This window comes from Mobula birostris, chromosome 2 (genome assembly GCF_030028105.1).
Source record: "Mobula birostris isolate sMobBir1 chromosome 2, sMobBir1.hap1, whole genome shotgun sequence".
Classification (NCBI taxonomy): domain Eukaryota; kingdom Metazoa; phylum Chordata; class Chondrichthyes; order Myliobatiformes; family Myliobatidae; genus Mobula; species Mobula birostris.
In genome coordinates this window covers 90,079,131-90,100,080 of record NC_092371.1, presented here as the reverse complement: position 1 = coordinate 90,100,080, position 20,950 = coordinate 90,079,131, and the positions used below count along the sequence as shown (strand labels likewise).

Sequence of the window (20,950 nt, the reverse complement as noted above, 5' to 3'; positions counted from 1 at the left end):
AAACACTGAACAACAACAGTGTGAATGGCTGGATTGCAAGGAGAAAGCCACTACTCCCCAAGAGGAACATTGCTGCCTGTCTAAAGTTTGCAAAAGACCATATGAATAAGTCAGAAGGCTATTGGAAGTATGTTCTGTGGACGGATGAGTCCAGAATGGAACTTTTCAGCTTAACTAGCAGTGTTATTCCTGGCAAAAAGCAAACACTGCATTCCAGCATAAGAACCCCATCCCATCTGTGAAACATAGTGGTGGCAGTGTCATGGTTTGGGCCCGTTTTGCTGCCTCTGGACCAGGATGACTTGCCATGGTGCAGACTGCCCAGGACTGTAGTCATGAACTTCCCATGATTCAGGACAGGTGTGTAAAGGGGGCCCGCAGGATCACTGGGGACCTGAGTCACCCCAACCACAATCTATTCCAGCTGACCATCCGGGAAACGGTACCGCGGCATAAAAGCCAGGACCAACAGGCTCCGGGACAGCTTCTTCCACCAGGGCATCAGACTGATTAACTCATGCTGATTTGAGTGTACTCTATATTAGATTGACTGTTCTATTTATTATAAATTACTATGATTGTACATTGCACATTTAGACAGGGACGTAACATAAAGATTTTTACTCCTCATGTATGTGAAGGATGCAAGAAATAAAGTCAATTCAATTCAACTCAATCATTCATGGAACTATGAATTCTGAATTGTACCAGCAAATTCTACAAGAAAATGTCAGGGTACCCATCCGTGAACTGAAGCTCAAGAGAAACTGGGTCATGAAGCAAGACGATGACCCTAAACACACAAGATAGTCTACCAAAGAATGTTAAAGCAGAAGAAATTTCATGTTTTGGAATGGCCAAGTCAATGTCCTGACCATAATCCTATAGAAATGTTGTGGAAGGACCAGAAGCAAGCAGTTCATACAAGGAAGCCCAACATCCCAGAGTTGAAGCAGTTATGCAAGGAGGAATGGCCTAAAATTCCTCCAAGCCGAAGTGTAGGACTGACCAGCAGTTACCAGAAACATTTGGTTGAAATGATTGCTGTACAAAGCAGTTACTGAAAGTAAAGGTTCACATACTTTTTCCAACAAATACATATAATATTGGATCATTTTTCTCAATAAATAAATGAAAAAGTACAATGTTTTTTGAGAGATTTGTTTAATTGGGTTCTCTTTATCTAGTTTTAGGACTTGCATAAAGATCTGATCACATTTTAGGTCATATTTGTGCAGAAATAGAGAAAATTCTGAAGGGTTCACAAACTTTCTAACACAACAGGCTTGCACAGGTGGAAAGAAAATATGCCAAACGTTTCACCACCTGACTCCCTAAAGCCTCTCTCCAATTCGTAATGTCAAGAAATGTGTTAGAACATAATAAACTTGCCTGGATGAGAGCAACTCCAACAAAGTTCAAGTGGCTCAACATTACCACGGAAAAAGCAACCCATGTGTCTTTAAGAAGGATTTTAGTGAAGAACCATAATCCTATAGAAACATTGTGGAAGGACCAGAAGCAAGCAGTTCATACAAGGAAGTCAGGACTTCCAGGACATCTGCTGCATTTCTGAGCAGCAGATGAACACAAGGTAGATGCACGAAGGATGTAACTGTAATATTAAGAGAGAGATTGAGGAGGCTTATGTAGAACATAAACCCCGGCTTGGACTGGTGATGACATTGTTATGATTGATCTATCGGAGTTATTTAAGAAGCTGTTTACTTCAACGTACATGGGGCAACCAGGTGTTTGTATATTTAGACATGCAGAAGGGCTCTTGAGAAGGTTCATCATCAAGGTTGGGAATAATCTACTGACATGGATTGTGAACCAGTTAACAATGAGTGGGGAGAAACAAATCTTTCTCAAGTTGGCAAATGCATCTAATAGAACACTGCAGAAATCAGTGCTGGATCCCAGTTATTCACATTTTGATTCAACAAATTGGCTAAGGAAATCAAAATCATATTTCCAAGTTTGCTAGGTGAATTTGTGAGGAGGCTGTACAGAGCCTCCTGAGGGATATAGACAAGCATGAGAGAGTGGGAGAGAAAATGATAGTTAGAATGTGGAAAAATGCAAGGTCCTTCACATTGATACACAAAATAGAAAAGCAAAGCATTTCATTTGAACAGCAAGACCTAGGTTGGCTTGTCTACAAGTCACTGAGTACTAACGAGCAATTAGAAAGGCCAGTTATATTACTCGCCTTTATTACAAGAGGATCTGAATATAGCAGCTATGGTGCCTTATTGTAATTACACAAGGTTTTGTTGAAATCTCACACCTGGAGTGATGCATATGTGTTAACTTCCTTACCTAAAGAATATACTTGTCATAGAAGGATGCAGCAAGGATTCAGCAGATTAGTTCCTGGGATGACAGGTTTGCTGTGTGGTTGAATGGACTAAGTATGTATCTGCCGGAGTTCAGAGGAATGAGAGGTGATCACACTGACAGCCAGGAAAGCTAACAGAAAGTTATTATTTAATACTAAAGGAAATGAATACAAAAGTATAAAGGTTATACGTCAGCTGTATCATGCATTGATCGATCAAAGTTTTGATGCAAAATTGGTGAGACTGGACCAAGGTAACTGTGCACAGTTTTGGTCTCAATACTCAAGGAAAAAAATCACCAGGTGTTTCTGTAAATATTGAGACCAAAACTAGAGAAGGCTCATTAAGATGATTGCGGGTAAGAAGAGAGAGTAAGCCTGTATTTGTTGGAGCTTAAGGTATGAAAAATTATCTTACTGACACATACAAAGTGATGGAAGAAGCTCAGGGTACGTTTACCAGACGTAAACCTTGAATGGGCAGGATATGCAACAAAGGTCAACAGGCTAAGCTTGTACCTGCTGGAGTTTAAAAAAGTGCAAGGGAATGAATTATACATGTACCTGAGGTATCTCAGCGAGCTGAGTACGGAGAGGATTTTATGTTCCCTCAAGACATCGTGGAAGTCAAGATAAGGTAGCAGTTAGCGCGATGCTATTAAAACTCAGAGCTTTGGAGTTGAGAGTTCAATTCTGATGTCATCTGTACATCCCCTCCCCGTGGAATGCATGCGTTTCCTCCAGGTGCTCTGGTTTCCTCCCACAGTCCAGAGTCGGACGGATTAATAGGTTAGTAGGTCATTGTAAATTGCCCCATGATGAGGCTAGGGTTAAATCAGGGTGTGCTGGTCGGCATGACCCAAAGGGTCGAAAGGACCTGTCCCATGCTGTATCTCAATAAATAAAAGTCAGCATGTTTCTTCCTGTGAGAGAACCTGGATGTAGAGGTCACTATTTAAAAGTACAGGGTTGTTCATTTATGACATACGAGATGAATTTTTTTCTCTGAGTCAAGAGACTTCGAAATTTCTTTTCTCACAGAACAGTAGAAGCAGAGCACAACTGTCAGAAACAGGGTAGGTCTCAGAATCAGAATCAGAACCAGGTTTATCATCACCAGCATGTGTCATGAAATCTGTTAACTTAGCAGCAGCAGTTCAATGCAGTACATAATCTAGACGGGGGGGAAAACCAAAATAAAATAATAAGAAGTAAATCTTCAGAGGTTATTTTTTTCAACGGTTTGAACGGGGCACGACGGTGCAAGCACGTGGAGGTTGGCCAGTGAGAACAGCAGGAAGAGCTTAAAGGGAAGACAGATTTACAGAGCAGGCGTCAGAGTACTGTGAGACAGAGTAGGAAGGCTTTGGCTCAACGAGGCTTCAGCGATAAGGGGTCGAGGCCAGGTAGGTTATCCGTTTAAAATAAAGACAGAAAGGTGTGTGTGAGGTTGGTTTTCTGTGCTCAGTGTCAGATGTGGGAGGTCCTGGAGGCTCCCGGCCTCCTGGACGACCACATCTGCACCAGGTATGTCGAGCTGCAGCTCCTTAGAGACCACGTTAGGGAACTGGAGATGCAGCTCAATGACCATCGTCCAGTCGGGGAGAGTGAGGAGGTGATGGAGAGGAGCTATAGGCAGGTAATCACCCCGGGACCACAGGAGACAGAGAAGTGGGTAACAGTCAGGAGAGGGAAGGACAAGAAGCAGGTACTAGAGAGTACCCCAGTGGCTGTCCCCCTTAACAATAAGTACTCTTGCTTGAGTACTGTTGGGGGGAGGGGGGGAACGGCCTACCTGGGGGAAGCAACAGTGGTTGCGCCTCTGGCACACAGTCTGGCCCTGTGGCTCAGAAGGGTAGGGTAAGGAAGAGGATGACAGCAGTGATAGGGGACTCTATAGTTAGGGATTCAGATAAACGATTCTGTGGACACAGGAAAGAAACGCGGATGGTAGTTTGCCTTGCAGGTGCAAGGGTCCGAGAAGTTTCTGATCGCATCCATGATATCTTGAAGTGGGAAGGAGAACAGCCAGAGGTCGTGGTACATATTGGTACCAAGGACATAGGTAGGAAAAGGGAGGAGGTCTTGAAAACAGACTACAGGGAGTAAGGTAAGAAGTTGAGGAGCAGGACCTCAAAGGTAGTAATCTCAGGATTACTGCCTGTGCCATGTGACAGTGAGTATAGGAATAGAATGAGGTAGAGGATAAATGCGTGGCTGAAGGATTGGAGCAGGGGGGCAGGGATTCAGATTTCTGAACCATTAGGACCTCTTCTGGGGCAGGTGTGATCTGTACAAAAAGGACAGGTTGCATTTGAACCTGAAGGGAACCAATATCCTGGGAGGAATGTTTGCTAAGGCTATTGGGAACAGTTTAAACTAGAATTGCTGGGGGGAGGGAACTGAACTGAAGTGACGGAGGAAAGGGAGGTTGGCTCACAAATAGAGAAAGCTTGGAGACAGTGCGATAGGGATAGGGAGGATAGGTAGATCATAGAGAAGGGACACGCTCAGTCTGATGGTTTGAGATCTGTCTATTTTAATGCGAGGAGTATCAGGAATAAAGCAGATGAGCAAAGGACGTGGATCAGCACTTGGAGCTATGATGTTGTGGCCAGTACAGAGACTTTGATGTGCAGGGGCAGGAATGGTTACTTCAAGTGCCAGGCTTTAGATGTTTCAGAAAGAATAGGGAAAGAGGCAAAAGTGGTGGAGGTGTGGCGCTGCTAACAGAGACAGTGTCACGGCTGAAGAAAAGGAGGAAGTCATGGAGGGGTCGTCTACTGAGTCTCTGTGGGTGGAAGTTAGGAATAGGAAAGGGTCAATAACTCTATTGGGTGCTTTTTAAAGACCACCCAATAGTAACAGGAACATCGAGGAGCAGATAGGGAGACAGATTCTGGAAAGGAGTAATAACAACAGGGCTGTTGTGGTGGGAGGTTTTAATTTCCCAAATACCGACCGGCATCTCCCTAGAGTGAGGGGTTTAGATGGGGTAGAGTTTGTTCGGCATGTTCAGGAAGGTTTCTTGACACAATATGCAGATAAGCCTACAAAAGGAGAGGCTCTACTTGATCTGTTATTGGGAAATGAACCTGGTCAGGTGTCAAGTCTCTCACTGGGAGAGCATTTTGGAGATGGTGATCACAATTCTATCTCTTTTACCATAGCATTGGCAAGGGATAGGCACAGCCAGGTTAGGGAAATGTTTAATTGGAGGAAGAGGAAATATGAGGCTATCAGGAGGGTACTTGGAAGCATAGATTGGAAACAGATGTTCTCAGGGAAACGTACAGAAGAATTGTGGCAAATGTTCAGGGTATATTTGCATGGGGTTCTGAGAAGGTACGTTGCAATGAGAGGGAAAAGATGGTAGGGTACAGGAACTGTGGTGTACAAAGGCTGTGTAAATCTAGTCAAGAAGAAAACAAGAGCTTACAAAAGGTTCAAAAAACTAGATAATGATAGGAATCTGGAAAATTATAAGCCTAGCAGGAAGGAGGTAAGAATGAAATCAGGAGAGCCAGAAGGGGCCATGAGAAGGCACTGGCGGACAGGATTAAGGAAAACCCCTAGGTATTCTACAAGTATGTGAAGTGCGAGAGGATAAGACATGAGAGAATAGGACCAATCAAGTGTGACAATGGAAAAATGTGTATGGAACCCAAGGAAACAGCGGAGGTACTTAATGAATACTTTGCTTCAGTATTCACTACGGAAAAGGATCTTAGCCATTGTAGGGATGACTTGCAGTGGACTGAAAAGCTTGAGAATGTAGATAGTAAGGAAGAGGATGTGCTCGAGCTATTGGAAAGCATCAAGTTGGATAAGTCACCGGGACAGGACAGGGTGTACCCCAGACTACTGTGGGAAGCGAGGGAGGAGATTGCTGAGCCTCTGGCAATGATCTTTGCATCATCAATGAGGATGAGAGAGGTTCCGGAAGATTGACGCGTTGCGGATGTTTCTCCCTTAATCAAGAAAGGAAGTAGGGATAGCCCAGGAAAGTATAGGGCAGTGAGTCTTACTTCAGTGGTTGGTAAGATGATGGAAAAGATCCTGAGAGGCAGTATTTATGAACATTTGGAGATGCATAGTATGATTTGGAATAGTCAGCATGGTTTTGTCAAAGGCGGGTTGTGCCTTATGAGCCTGCTTGAATTTTTTGAGGAGGTGACTAAACACATTGATGAAGGTAGAGCCGTAAATGTAGTGTATATGGATTTCAGCAAAGCATTTGATAAGTTGCCCCATGCAAGGCTTATTGTGAAACTAAGGAGGCATGGGATCCAAGGAGACATTGGTTTGTGGATCCAGAACTGGCTTGCCCACAAAAGGCAAAAGGTGGTTGTAGACGGATCATATTCTGCATGGAGGCCGGTGACCAGTGGTGTGCCTCAGGGATCTGTTCTGGGACCCCTACTCTCTGTGATTTTTATAAATGACCAGGATGAGGAAGTGGAGGGATGGGGTTAGTAAATTTGCTGATGACACAAAGGTTGGGGATGTTGTGGATAGTGTCACAGGTTACAACGGGACATTGATAGGGTGCAAAACTGGGCTGAGAAGTGGCAGATGGAGTTCAACCCACATAAGTGTGAGGTGGTTTATTGTGGTTGGTCAAATATGATAGCAGAATATAGCATTAATGGCAGTGTGGTGGATCAGAGGGATCTTGGGGTCGGAGTCCATAGGATACTCAAAGCTGCTGCGCAGGTTGACTCTGTGGTTAAGAAGGCATATGGTGCATTGGCCTTCATCAATCATGGGATTGAGTTTAAGAGCCGAGAGGCAATGTTGCAGACCCCACTTGGGAGTACTGTGCTCAATTCTGGACACCTCACTACAAGAAGGACATGGAAACCATAGAAAGGGTGCAGAAGAGATTTACAAGGATGTTGCCTGGATTGAGGAGCATGCCTTATGAGAATAGGTTGAGTGAACTCGGCCTTTTCTTCTTGGAGCAACGGAGGATGAGAGGTGACCTGATAGAGGTGTAATAAGATGATGAGAGGCATTGATCACGTGGATAGTCAGAGGCTTTTCCCCAGGGCTGGAATGACTAGAATGAGAGGGCATAGTTTTAAGGTGCTTGGAAGTAAGTACGAAGGAGACGTCAGGGGTAAGTTTTTTTTACGCAGAGAGTGGTGAGTGTGTGGAATGGGCTGCCAGCAGCAGTGGTGGAGGCGGAAACGATAGGGTCTTTTAAGAGACTCCTGGATGGCTACATGGAGCTTAGAAAAATAGAGGGCTATAGGTAAAGCCTAGGTAGTTCTAAGGTCGGGACATGTTCGGCACAGCTTTGTGGACCGAAGGCCTGTGTTATGCTGTATGTTTTCTATGTTTCTAATTACAGTATACGTATATTGAATAGATTAAAAATCATGCAAAATCTGTTTAAAAATCCAGCCTTCAGGTTAAGTAAAATAGCAGGTTCATTCAGGCACTACGCCCAGGATAAAGTATGTTAGATGGATGTGAAGTGGCTAAAGGAGCTTCTCCAAGTTGCCACATGTTTTACTGAACACGTGGATCTATGTAGGCTCTATGTAGCAAAGTGTCTATTAAACCAAAAAAGGTTACTTGGTCCGCCATGTCTATGTCAACCATTGGTATACCCATCTATGCTAATCACACCTGCACTTTGTCCATACCCTACCGTACAATGGTAATTCAAATGCTTATCCACATCCTTCTTAAATGTGAGAATGAAAGTTTTCTTTATCTATATACTACTAAAACTCCCATGCTCTGTCTGTTTGTGACTATTACAGCGGCACTATTTTTGGCTAAATCGAATTTAAATGCGCTAACTTACAGAATGCAGGCAAAGTTCGAGGTTATATATTCATATAAAATTGCTCATTCGCCAAAAATCAACAGGCTGGCTTTCACCCGACACCCGATCATCCATCATGGAAATCGGGACGTGACAGCCCGACACATGTGCACGGCTAGCCTCAGCAGTGACACCTATCAGAGCAAAAGGGCAGGGCAGCTCTATGTCAAGGGGTCACATTCTGCTAATCACCATCAGCATGCGTAGGATTGGGACAGATCTAACTGGCACCCATCAATAAGAGATAATTAAATCTTATTGTAATGACGTACTCCAAGACACCCATAAAACCCTTTCCTGCAGTCAAAGGACAGCGGTGACTATGTCACATCCATTTAAGAGAGCGCCAACCAGCAGGAGCTGTATTTCCGCAGACACCGTGTGTTTTTCCATGAGGATTTTAGTGCGGAGCTGGGTAAAAAACGAGCAGCTTTCAAGGAGGTGAAATCCCTGCTTTACGGGAAAGGGGTCAGTTTCACCCTCTTGTATCCTGCCCAGCTCTGGGTCATGCGTGACGGTAAAAAGCATTATTTCATTACATCAGAGGTGGCCAAAGAGTTTCACCATTTGCGCTGGGGAGAAGGAGAACGAGAAGAGCAATGACTTTTTTTTAGGTTATTCATGCAGCATTGAAGGGGCCTCATGCCGAGGTAAACTGTTAATTTTCATAATCCACTTCCTTATTCATTTTTTCCAGTTTAATTTGTGGGACGCGATCGGGATGAACTGCTATGCTGCCGAAACTAATTAACAAAAACTTTCAACCAGCAAAATGTAAATATTTGGGATTTGAATCTCAGGCGTTTAAGTTGCCTAGTTTTTTTTTTGTTTTTAATGCTTAGCTTGATCTGTGTCATCTTTAGCCTATATATTATATTAAAGGTAGTATAAGTGATAGGATAAATTTTAAGGAGGGGAGCCACCCTAGATTAGATTGGAAGTTGGACTGTATGGGGAATACCTTGGAAGTTTTTTGTTGGGTACTGCCTGTGATCATCCTCAATCGGGGAGGTAGATCTAGGTTTTGTTTGTGTAAAGCGGTGGGGGGAGTGTTTTGGGGGATTACCATGGCAGTTTATTCTAATGTGTGTTACGGATTGGCCAGACTTTCTTTTCATTGTGCGTTATTGTGTGCAACTTGTGCCCTCGCACTGTTTTGGATTGTAGGCCCTGTGTGTCTTTTGATATGGTTAACGTGAGTGCTGCTGATGGTGGCCACCCTGTGAGGTTTATTTCTTGGAATGTAAAGGGGCTCAATGGTCCAGTTAAAAGAGCTAAAGTTTTCTCTCATCTGAAACAATTAAAAGCAGATATACTATTTCTACAAGAGACACATTTAAGAGTGGAGGACCATAACAGACTTCGTAAAGCATGGATTAGTCAGGTTTTTCATTCCAGATTTAATAGTAGGTCCAGGGGGGTGGCAATATTAATCACCAAAAGAATGCAGTTTACACCATCTGATGTAATCAGTGACCCTAATGGTCACTTTATTATAGTCTCTGGATCTCTTTTTCAGATACCTGTCATTTTGGTAAATGTCATGCCCCTAATTGGGACAACGTCCACTTTGCAAATAAGGTTTTGTCATTAATACCTAACCCGAATACACATAAGCTAATCTTTTCCGGAGATTTGAACTGTGCTATTGACCCACTGCTTGATAGATCTTGCCCTAGGGGAACATTTTCTGGTATGGCAAAGGTCTTCTCGATGTTTATGCAACAAAATGCTTACATGGATCCTTTGAGATTTTTGAATCCATCAGTTAGGCAATTCTCTTCCTTTTCTCATGTTCACCACTCCTATTCCAGGCTAGACTATTTCCTTATAGATAACTCCTTGATACCAATGATTAGACAAATTGAATACAGTGCTATAGTTATATCTGATCACTCGCCTGTGAAACTGGACCTATGTTTTCCTTTAAACGTTAGAGAACGGCCTCTGTGGAGACTTAACCCCCTTTTGCTTTCTAATGAGAAATTTTGTAGTTATACATCGGCTAACATTGACATTCTTCAAGACTAACAAAACTGAGTCAGTATCGTACTCTTCACCTTGGGAAACTTTAAAAGCTTACTTAAGGGGTCAAATAAAATCTTATACTTCACATGCCAATAAAGAGCATAGGAAGGAAATGCAAGTGTTATTGCAATCTATTTTGGACCTGGATAGAAAATACTCTGAGGCACCCACTGCGGAATTATATAAAAGTCGGGTTGATTTGCAAGCGAAGTTTAATCTTCTATCTACAAACCTATCAGAACAATTAATTCTTAAGACACGTGGCCTCTATTATGAATATGGTGACAAGGCGAGCCGGCTTATGGCTCATCAGTTGAAACGTCAAGCTGCATCACGACTTATTCCCAAGATAAGAGACACGCACCAAAACTTGACAAGCAATCCAAAAGAGATTAATAACATCTTTGCAACTTTTTATTCCTCTCTGTATGCCTCAGAGCTCCCCTCAGATAAAACAAATATAGAACATTTTTAGATAATTTGGAAATACCAACTCTTGAACCAGAGGAGGTGGAGAACCTAGATCGGGCTCTTGGGCAGGAAGAGATTAATAATGCCATTATGGCTATGCAGAGTGTTAAGTCCCCAGGTCCTGATGGTTATCTGATAGAATTTTATAAGAAATTTAAGAATAAGCTCATACCCGTCCTTCTAGAAATGTTTCAGGAATCTTTGGAGAACGGCTCCTTACCCCCTTCTCTTTCACAGGCAGCTATTTCACTACTTCTTAAAAAGGACAAGGACCCGACTCAATGTGGATCATATCGCCCCATCTCACTTTTGAACGTAGATGTGAAAATTTTGGCTGAAGTGCTTGCATGCCATTTAGAACGTCCCCTTCCCAAGATAATTTCAGATGATCAAACAGGTTTTATTAAAAATCGCTATTCTTTTTTTAATATCCATCAACTGGCTGATGTGGTTTATTCACCCAGTGATTCTCCAAGCCCAGAAGTTGTTATCTACTTGGACGCGGAGAAGGCGTTTGATAGAGTGGGGTGGGTATACTTGTTTAGTGCTTTGGAGAAATTTGGGTTTGGCAGAATATTTATAGCTTGGGTTAAGCTATTATACCACTTGCCTTTAGCATGTATACAGACAAATTATTTTCGATCTGACTATTTCCCATTAATACGTGGCACTCGCCAAGGCTGTCCATTGTCCCTCTTCTTTTTGCAATTGCAATTGAGCCTCTTTCTATTGCACTTAAGTCAACTACATTATTTCAAGGTGATAGGAGAGGGGACGTGGAACACCGTGTATCCCTATAAGCTGATGACCTCTTACTTTATGTTAGCGACCCTGTAGATAGTGGTCCTGCTATTGTCTCATTATTAGGTCAATTTGGAGCCTTCTCTGGCTATAAACTGAACTTTCAAAAAAGCAAATGCTTTCCCATTAATAACTTGGCCCTACAGATCCGACAGGAATCTTTGCCTGTTCCTTTATCTCAAGATGGTTTCATATACCTAGGAATACATATTACTCGCTCTTTTACATCTCTGTTTGAAGCTAACTACAGGCCTCAGGTTAGCCAAATGAAGGCTGATTTCGAGAGATGGCGCAGTTTACCCCTTACTATAGCTGCGAGAATTCAGTCAGTGAAAATGACTATACTTCCTAGATTCAAACAACAGGAATTCTGCAGATGCTGGAAATTCAAGCAACACACATCAAAGTTGCTGGTGAACGCAGCAGGCCAGGCAGCATCTGTAGGAAGAGGTGCAGTCAACGTTTCAGGCCGAGACCCTTCATCAGGACTAACTGAAGGAAGAGTTGCATTCATTGCAGAAAATTCCGCTTTGCAGCGATATGGTGTTGGAAATGGAAGAAATGTTTTCAGTGCTTTCGTGGCTATCTCAGGATATTCATCCTTGACTTTGATTCAGAATGCCGGCAGAGATGTTATGTCAAACATACTTTTCAGCCCACCATCATTTGAAAGCTCGAGGAGTTTATCTTTTTCTCGTGCTGACATGGAAGATTCACCGGAAACATTCACAAACGGGTCACAGACCTATTCCTTTTCACGTCTTGGGTCATTTGTGTCTTGGGTCACTGATGACTCGTGTGCATTAAAGTTCAACAGTAGGCTTTACCTACCAGCCTTCTCCTTCCCACCCTCCCCCCACCTCTTTATAGGGCCTCTGCCCCTTCCCCCTACAGTCCTGACGAAGGATTCCGGCCCAAAACGTCGACCGATCTTTTCCATGGATGCTGCCCGACTTGCTGAGTTCCTCCAGCGTGTTGTGAGTGTTGCTTTGACCCCAGCATCTGCAGATTATTTTGTGTTCACGTAAATGTCGGCCCAGATCAGAGGCGACATAATCGCCTCTGATCTGGGCTGATACTTACGTGCCGGGCAGCACCGAGTCAATTAGCATGTTTATTTCGGCATTTTTCTTGAAGATGTGCTGGGTGCGTTCCGACCACCGCTGTACCACTGCATTCTTCACGGCAATGAATCGGCCCATGGCCCAGAGGTTTGGGGCCACAGTTATAAGTGACTTATCACTATACTCATGCAAGGAAAATAGGCACTGTGTTTAATATTAAATTTGTTAGATAAATCCCTTTAGAAACCAAATTGAGTGTAATAGCCACTTAAAAGTGACTTATAGTTGACTTATCACCTATATACCGGTCGTGTTTAACACCCACCAGCTCCCGCCCCCCCCACCCCCCACCCCCAAGGTCGGCCGGTCCGCAAGAATATTGTCAATATTAAACTGGTCCGCGGTGCAAAAAAGGATGGGGACCCCGGATTAAAGGATGAAATGAAATACCTTTATTGTCATTGAATAGTACAATTTGTCATGCACCAATACAGCGAAAATGAGTTTGCAACTCCCATACTCAATGCTATAAAACAACAAATAAAATAAATAAACATTAAATAAGATCAAGTAACCAGCCAGTACAAGCAATGTCCAGCAGTACAAAAGCGCGACTCAGATGCATGGCAGTCATAAAACCAAAACTAAAAGTAGCAGTATAACAAATTTATGGATGATGCTTGATCAATTGGCTCAAAGCAATTATAGCTCTGGGGAAAGAAGCTATTTTTCAGTCTGGAAGTGCGGACATAGAAAATCTTATAACGTCTGCCAGATGGAAGAAGTTCGAACAGATGATTGCATGGGTGTGTATTGTCCTTACAGATGCTTGTAGCTTTCCTTAGGCAGCGAGAGCTGTAGGTGTCCTCCAGGGCTGGGAGCTGTGTCCCGATGATCTTCTGTGCGCTAGAGACGACCCGCTGAAGTGCTTTCCCATCAGCTGCTGTACAACTGAGATACCACACAAGAGATGCAGTATGTTAAGATGCTCTCTATGGTGCAGCGGTAAAACGTCACCAGCATTGGTTCAGGTAGACCAGCTTTCTTCAGCGTTCTGAGGAAAAACAAGCGTTGCTGTGCTTTCTTAACTATCGTTGTGGTGTTAGTGGACCATGTAAGGTCTTCTGAGATATGTATTCCCAGAAACCTGAAACTGGACACTCTTTCCACTATGTCTCCGTTAATGTAGACTGGAGCGCACTCGTCATCCCGTGACTTTCCAAAATTGATAATTAGCTCCTTAGTCTTCGCTGTATTAAGAGACAGGTTGTTCTCTAAGCACCAGCTCACTAAGTTCTGTACCTCCGCTCTGTACACTGATTCATCTCTGTTGGAGATCAACCTGATCACTGTTCTGTCATCTGTGAATTTGACGATGGTCAAATGGGAACCACAGGGAGACGATAAATTGGATCCAAAACTAGATTGATCACAGAAAACTGAAGGTAGTGTTAGTGGGATGTTTATCTCACTGGAGGTTTGGGAACTGTTGTTTGTAATGTAAATTAAAGATGTGGGTGGTCGATTAGTAAAATGGCAGATACCACAACATTTGATGGCGCTGTAGATAGCGAGGAAGATTGCAAAACATACAGTACTGTGCAAAAGTCTTAGGCACAGGTTGCCTCTGTATTTAGCAGCATTCATCTCTCCATCGATCCTGACCAGATTTCCAGTCCCTGCTGCTGAAAAGCATCCCTATTGCATAATGCAAACACGAGGAAATCTGCAGATGCTGGAAATTCAAGCAACACACACAAAATGCTAGTGGAACGCAGCAGGCCAGGCAGCAACTATAGGAAGAGGTACAGTTGACGTTTCGGGCCGAAACCCTTCGTCAGGACTCAGTCTCAGCCCAAAACATCAACTGTACCTCTTCCTATAGATGCTGCCTGGCCTGCTGCGTTCCACCAGCATTTTGTGTGTGTTGCCCATAGCATAATGCCACCTCCACTATACTTTACAGCGGGGATGGTGTTATCTTGCTAATGTGCGGTTTTAGATTTCCCCCACACATGTAGTACTCTGCAGACGTCTTTGGCACATACGCACATACATATAGCTAGGCTGCCTGAGATATTTGCACAGTACTGCAGTAATTTTATGTATTGCACTCTACTGCTGCCACACAAAAAAAAATAAATTTCATGGCATATGTGAATGATGATAAATCTGATTCTGATATGCGTCTCTATTATGGGCTGAGAGTGTGAAGAGGGCAGGGAGAAAGGAATCGTGGTTGGAAAAGGAGGAAGGGAGAAGGGAGGGAGCACCAGACAGACGTCCTGTATGACCAGTAAAACAATTGAATGGAATCAAATGTCCTTGCCTGGTGCCTCAGGGCTGCGTGTGTCTGCACTCACACTCCCAGCACTCTTTGTCTGCCACCTGTCTCACAGCACTCCAGTCTCACCAATCCCAACATCTTTTGTTTATGCCACATTTACAACCTTGCTCTCCACTCCACGTATCACCCTAGCTGCATGTGTGTGCATGTGTGCATGCATACTTGCCTAATAATTTTGCACAATACTGTAGATCAGTTGGGAACTCAGGCAGAGAAATGGCAAAGTTTCATCTGAACAAGTGTGAGGTGTATTTTGGGAGGTCTAATGCAATGGAAACTAAACAGTTCATGGCACAACCCTTACGAGCATTGATGTACACAGGTATCTTGGGATTGCAAATCCATAGCTCCTTGAAAGTGACAAGAAGAATAGATTCGGTGATAAAGAAAGCATACACGATGCTTACCCTGATCAGTCAGTGTATTGCATATAAATGTCAGCAAGTCATATTGCTGTTGTATAAAATTTTGATTAGGCCATATTTGGAGTTTTGTGTTCAGTTCTGGTTGCCACTCTGTAGAGGGAATAGAAGAGGTTCATCAGGACATTGACTGGATTGGAGTGAATCGGCTAAAAGGAGAGGTTGGACAAACTTGGACTGCTCTCTCTGAAACATCAGAGGCTGAGGAAATATAAAAATATGATGAGGTGAATAGTCAGAGTCATCTTCCAAGAACAGAAATGAGAAATGCTAGTTAACATAGGTTTAAGTTGAGAGGGAAAATTTAAAGGATTCAAGATTGTGTACAATATCTCCTCAACATGTTTGCATCTTATCTCAAATATTATCCTGCTCATTCATCTACCTCAATCTCCGTCACCTACGTCTTATATTCCTACAAAGGTTTCAAGGTGAATCTGTGGAATTTGTTGCCACGCGCAGCAGTGGAGGTCAAGTCATTGGGTGTATTTAAGGCAGAGATTGATAGGTATCTGAGTAGCCAGGGCATCGAAGATTATGGTGAGAAGGCGGGGAGTGGGACTAAATGGGAAAATGGATCAGCTCATGATAAAATGGTGGCACAGACTCGATGGGCTGAATAGCCGACTTCTGCTCCTTTGTCTTACGGTCTCAAGGTTAAATTCTCATTAAACAGCCCCAAGGCTTTGGCGTTCATTGCCATCTCCAGTTCTACAATTATTTGGTAGCACTGGAACTTTAAGTCCGCAATAGACATATGAAGTCATATGGTAAAAGCAGAAGCCGATCTACCTTCTATTGGCCCAGGACAGAGGCCTATGCCCTAGTAGGGGTGCTGGGCTTAAGAAGAGACTGGAACTCTACCCTCACTACTCCACCTCTTCCAATCACCTATCATAACAATGATGCCCTGTACCATGCTGAATCTCAATAACTAAATAAATTCCAAGGCTTTGCTTTGTCACACTGTTTGTCACTCTAGGTCATGAAATAAAGACATAGAATTTAATATTTACCAGAAAAAAAGTGATTTGGCCTGTCAAGACCCAGCTCTGTATGAGAAATCCAACTAGTTTTAATGCCCTGCTCTTCATTTACAAATTGTTTTCATTTAGACAATTCTCCAATTCTATTTTAAAAGCTATGAGGCCAATTCTACAGAAATGAAACATTAAAAAGCCTTTTCTCATCAGTTGTCTTTTGCAAAACACATTCATTCTATATCCCTACAACATTAAAGAAACATCAAAGCAAACACTTGAAGCACCAAGGCACAGGAGGCAACACACATAAAAGTTGCTGGTGAACGCAGCAGGCCAGGCAGCATCTATAGGAAGAGGTACAGTCGACGTTTCAGGCCGAGACCCTTCGTCAGGACTAACTGAAGGAAGCGCTAGTAAGAGATTTGAAAGTGGGAGGGGGAGGGGGAGATCCAAAATGATATGAAAACACAGGAGGGGGAGGGATGGAGCCAAGAGCTGGAAAGTTGATTGGCAAAAGGGATAGGAAAGGATCATGGGACAGGAGGCCTAGAGAGAAAGAAAGGAGGGGAGGAGCCCAGAGGATGGGCAAGGGGTATAGTGAGAGGGACAGAAGGAGAAAAAGGAGGGAGAGAGAAAAAGAATATATATAATAAATAAATAATGGATGGGGTACAAGGGGGAGGAGGGGCATTAATGGAAATTAGAGAAGTCAAAGTTCATGCCATCAGGTTGGAGGCTACCCAGACAGAATATAAGGTGTTGTTCCTCCAACCTGAGTGTGGCTTCATCTTTACAGTAGAGGCAGCCGTGGATAGACATATCAGAATGGGAATGGGACGTGGAATTAAAATGTGTGGCCACTGGGAGATCCTGCTTTCTCTGGTGGACAGAGCGTAGGTGTTCAGCAAAATGGTCTCCCAGTCTGCGTCGGGTCCTGCCAATATAGAAGGCCACATCGGGAGCGCTGGACGCAGTTTATCACCCCAGCTGACTCACAGGTGAAGTGTCGCCTCACCTGGAAGGACTGTCTGGGGCCCTGAATGGTAGTGAGGGAGGAAGTGTAAGGGCATGTGTAGCACTTGTTCCGCTTACAAGGATAAGTGCCGGGAGGCAGATTGGTGAGGACGGATGGGGGGAACGAATGGATAAGGGAGTTGCGTAGGGAGCAATCCCTGCGGAAAGCGGGGGGGGGGGGGGGAGAGATGTGCTGGGTGGGATTCCGTCGGACGTGGTGGAAGTTACGGAGAATAATATATTGGACCCGGAGGCTGGTGGGGTGGTAGGTGAGGACAAGGGGAACCCTATTCCTAGTGGGGTGGCGGGAGGATGGGGTGAGAGCAGATGTGCGTGAAATGGGAGAGATGTGTTTGAGAGCAGAGTTGATGGTGGAGGAAAGGAAGCCCCTATAGACACTGCCTGGCCTGCTGCGTTCACCAGCAACTTTTATGTGTGTTGCTTGAAATTCCAGCATCTGCAGATTTCCTCGTGAAAGCATAGGAAGCCATGGATTTAATGCAAATAAGAGGGATTTGTGTACATGCATACAATGGTTATAGTGCACTGATGGGCCTGTTTCTATGCTATACAGATTCATGACAAAACAAAGCACCTATATTTCTCAGCACTGAAATGCATAACCCATCCCTTCACTTGCTCCATCTGCCTGCTTATATCTCCACCTGCTACTCCACCTCATTGTCCACTACTCCTCTGAGTCTTATAACAAGTCCTGATACCTTGCTGATTCAGCAGAAATAATTCTGCCCCCCGAGCCAATTAACTGAAGAAACTGAAACAGGGCCACTCAATAAGATCATAACTAACCATCTATCTTCACAGTTCCTTCCTGCAAATTCCCATTTCTCTCAATTCTTTTAAGACCGCGTATCTATTGTCCTCAGTGCTGAATACTTACAATTACTTGAGATTCACAACCATGACATTTTACACCTCAGCCAAGTTTCCCAAGCTATGCGGTTAACCGATTATCTAAAAGACCATATGAACTATATGATTCCCTCTGTTGTTGGGGTTGACCATGGATACTGCGACCAAGCTGTCTACGTAATACAGAAGTCAGTACGCAAGCAAGGGAAGAGATGGAGAGCCAGCTGTTGCCCATGCAACAGGCTCTCTCTCCACACAGCTGATGAATCCAAAGGAACCTCAGAGACTGATAGAGTTTGGTACCAGAGGCATTGCAGGGGTTGAACTCCCTGCCTTAGGGACTCCAGCTCCAGATTTTTCTTCAGGGTTTACTCCCAAAGCCTTCCCCATGAATGGATAGAGCTGCTAGGTAGCGGAGGTTCGAGATCTGCTTTCCTTCTCCTCATTGAGCTGCTAACCACAGCTGACGAGCCCACCTGCCCGAAGCGACTGGTTTCAAGGCAATGGTAACCCACCTTTGCTCTTCTCCTGTCAGTAGAAACAGTTCTGCCGGGCCTAGTAGCTAAACAACACATAGTAGTTACGAATTCCAAAAATTAACTACTCTCCTCCTCATCTCTGTCCTAAAGGGATATCCTTCCAATTCTGAACCTATGCCCTCCCAGACTCCCCCATTACTGGAAACATCCTCTCCACATCCACTCTATCTAGGCCTTACACAGTTTTATCCCAAGATTACGAAGACCCTGCAGTCAGAGGAATGAGCCTATTAACATCTACCCTGACAATTCCTTGAATGTTTCAAATGAGGAAAAAACCATGAGATCTGCATCAATTCTATTCAATCTTTTGTTATAGTTCAACCCACTCACCCCACATGATCAATGCAATAACTTTTTTTTGCATCATCTCGAGGTTGAGAATGTGCATATTTGTCTATGAAAGCAACAATGCATGCAATGCTCTAGGTTTGGTCTCATTAAAACCCTATACAAATGCAACATGCCTTCTTCACTATGCAACACACAAAGTTGCTGGTGAACGCAGCAGACCAGGCAGCATCTCTAGGAAGAGGTACAGTTGACGTTTCAGGCCGAGACCCTTTGTCAGGACTGAGTCCTGAAACGTCGACTGTACCTCTTCCTAGAGATGCTGCCTGGTCTGCTGCGTTCACCAGCAACTTTGATGTGTGTTGCTTGAATTTCCAGCATCTGCAGAATTCCTGTTGTTTGCGTTCTTCACTATGCATCTTATTTATTTATTTATCAATTTATTTAAAGATACAGCATGGAACAGGCCCTTCCAGCACTTCGAGCCACGCTGCCCAGCAACCCATTGATTTAACCCGAGTGTAATCACAAGACAACCCTTTACAATGATCAATTAACCTACTAACCAGCACGTCTTTGGAATGTGGGAGGAAACCAGAACATCCAGAGGAAATCTATGCAGTCCACAGGGAGGATGTAGAAACAGAGGACACTGGGTTTAAACTCCGAACTCAGATGCCCCGAGTTGTAAAAGCATCACGCTGACTACTACCCTACCATGGCGTCCTTGGTCATCTTAGACTATCTTGCAATTAAGGCCATCCTTCCACTTTCTTCTTAACTGTACTGCTTGGTACTGTAGGAACATAATACTAAGCAAATACAGAAAAAAAAATCTCCACTCTGGGTAGTCTTAACAATATACTTTGAGCTACTTCTAGCAATACAACATCTAGTAAAGCGCAATTTAATAGTGCTTTTAATATTGCCATAATACACAACAACCATCTCTGGTACAGGCCCAGAGCTTTCACCAACTTCCCAGCTCTTTACTTCACCCCTCCCCCCTCTTAGTTTAACCTTCCTTCCTTCCCCCAATCTTCTTACTCTGACTTCTCTTCCTTTCCAGTCCTGATGAAGGGTCTTGGCCCGAAATGTCAACTGTTTACTCTTCATCATAGACGCTACCTGGCCTGCAGAGTTCCTTCAGCATCTGTGTGTTGCTGGGGATCTCATTGAAACCTATCAAATATTGAAAGGTCTCAACAGAGTGGATATGGAGAGGATGTTTCCTATAGTTGGGGGGGGGGTCTAAGACTAGTGGGCACAGCCTCAGAATGGAGGGGTGTCCCTGTAGAAAAGAAATGAGAAGGAATTTGTTTAGCCAGAGGGCGGTAAATCTGTGGAATTAATTGTCATACACAGCTGTGGAGGCCAAGTTATTGGACATATTTAAACGGAGATTGATAGTTTCTTGATTAGACAGGGCATCAAAGGTAACAGGGAGAAGGAGAATGTGGTTGAGGAGGATAATAAGTCAGACATGATGAAATGGCAGAGCAGACTCAAATGGGCCAAATGGCCTAATTCTGCCCCTTTGTCTTGTGGCAAATGTATAAAACATTGGTCCAGGCAGTTAATTATAAAGGGCTTCTTAAAAGGAAAAATAAATCAAGTTTGAGAAGAAATTTCAGATTACAAGGCCCAGCCCTGAGCTACCCATGACAAACTGGAGAAAATAGGTGATGAACAAGAGGGCAGAAATAGAGTAACACGGTTACTGGGGCAGGAAGAAGTTACAGAGATGACAAAGGACAAGGCTAGTGCCACTTGAAGGAGGAATGCATCAGCCCATACCAAAATCTAGTACTGACACGACTGGGTCAATGGACTGTTTACAAAGCAGGTATAAATTACAATTACCTACACTTGTCAATCAAGAGAAATTGAAAACAACTCTCCTTCTAGACAACCAAACTTTATATAAATGATCA

The 20,950-nt window shown here is 43.7% G+C and overlaps 1 protein-coding gene across 4 annotated transcripts in view; it reads right to left on the bottom strand.

Annotated features, from left to right (window-relative positions):
* Positions 1-20,950, bottom strand: part of chd6 (chromodomain helicase DNA binding protein 6) — a 363,558-nt gene that overhangs the window by 230,054 nt on the left and 112,554 nt on the right. The window lies entirely within an intron of this gene.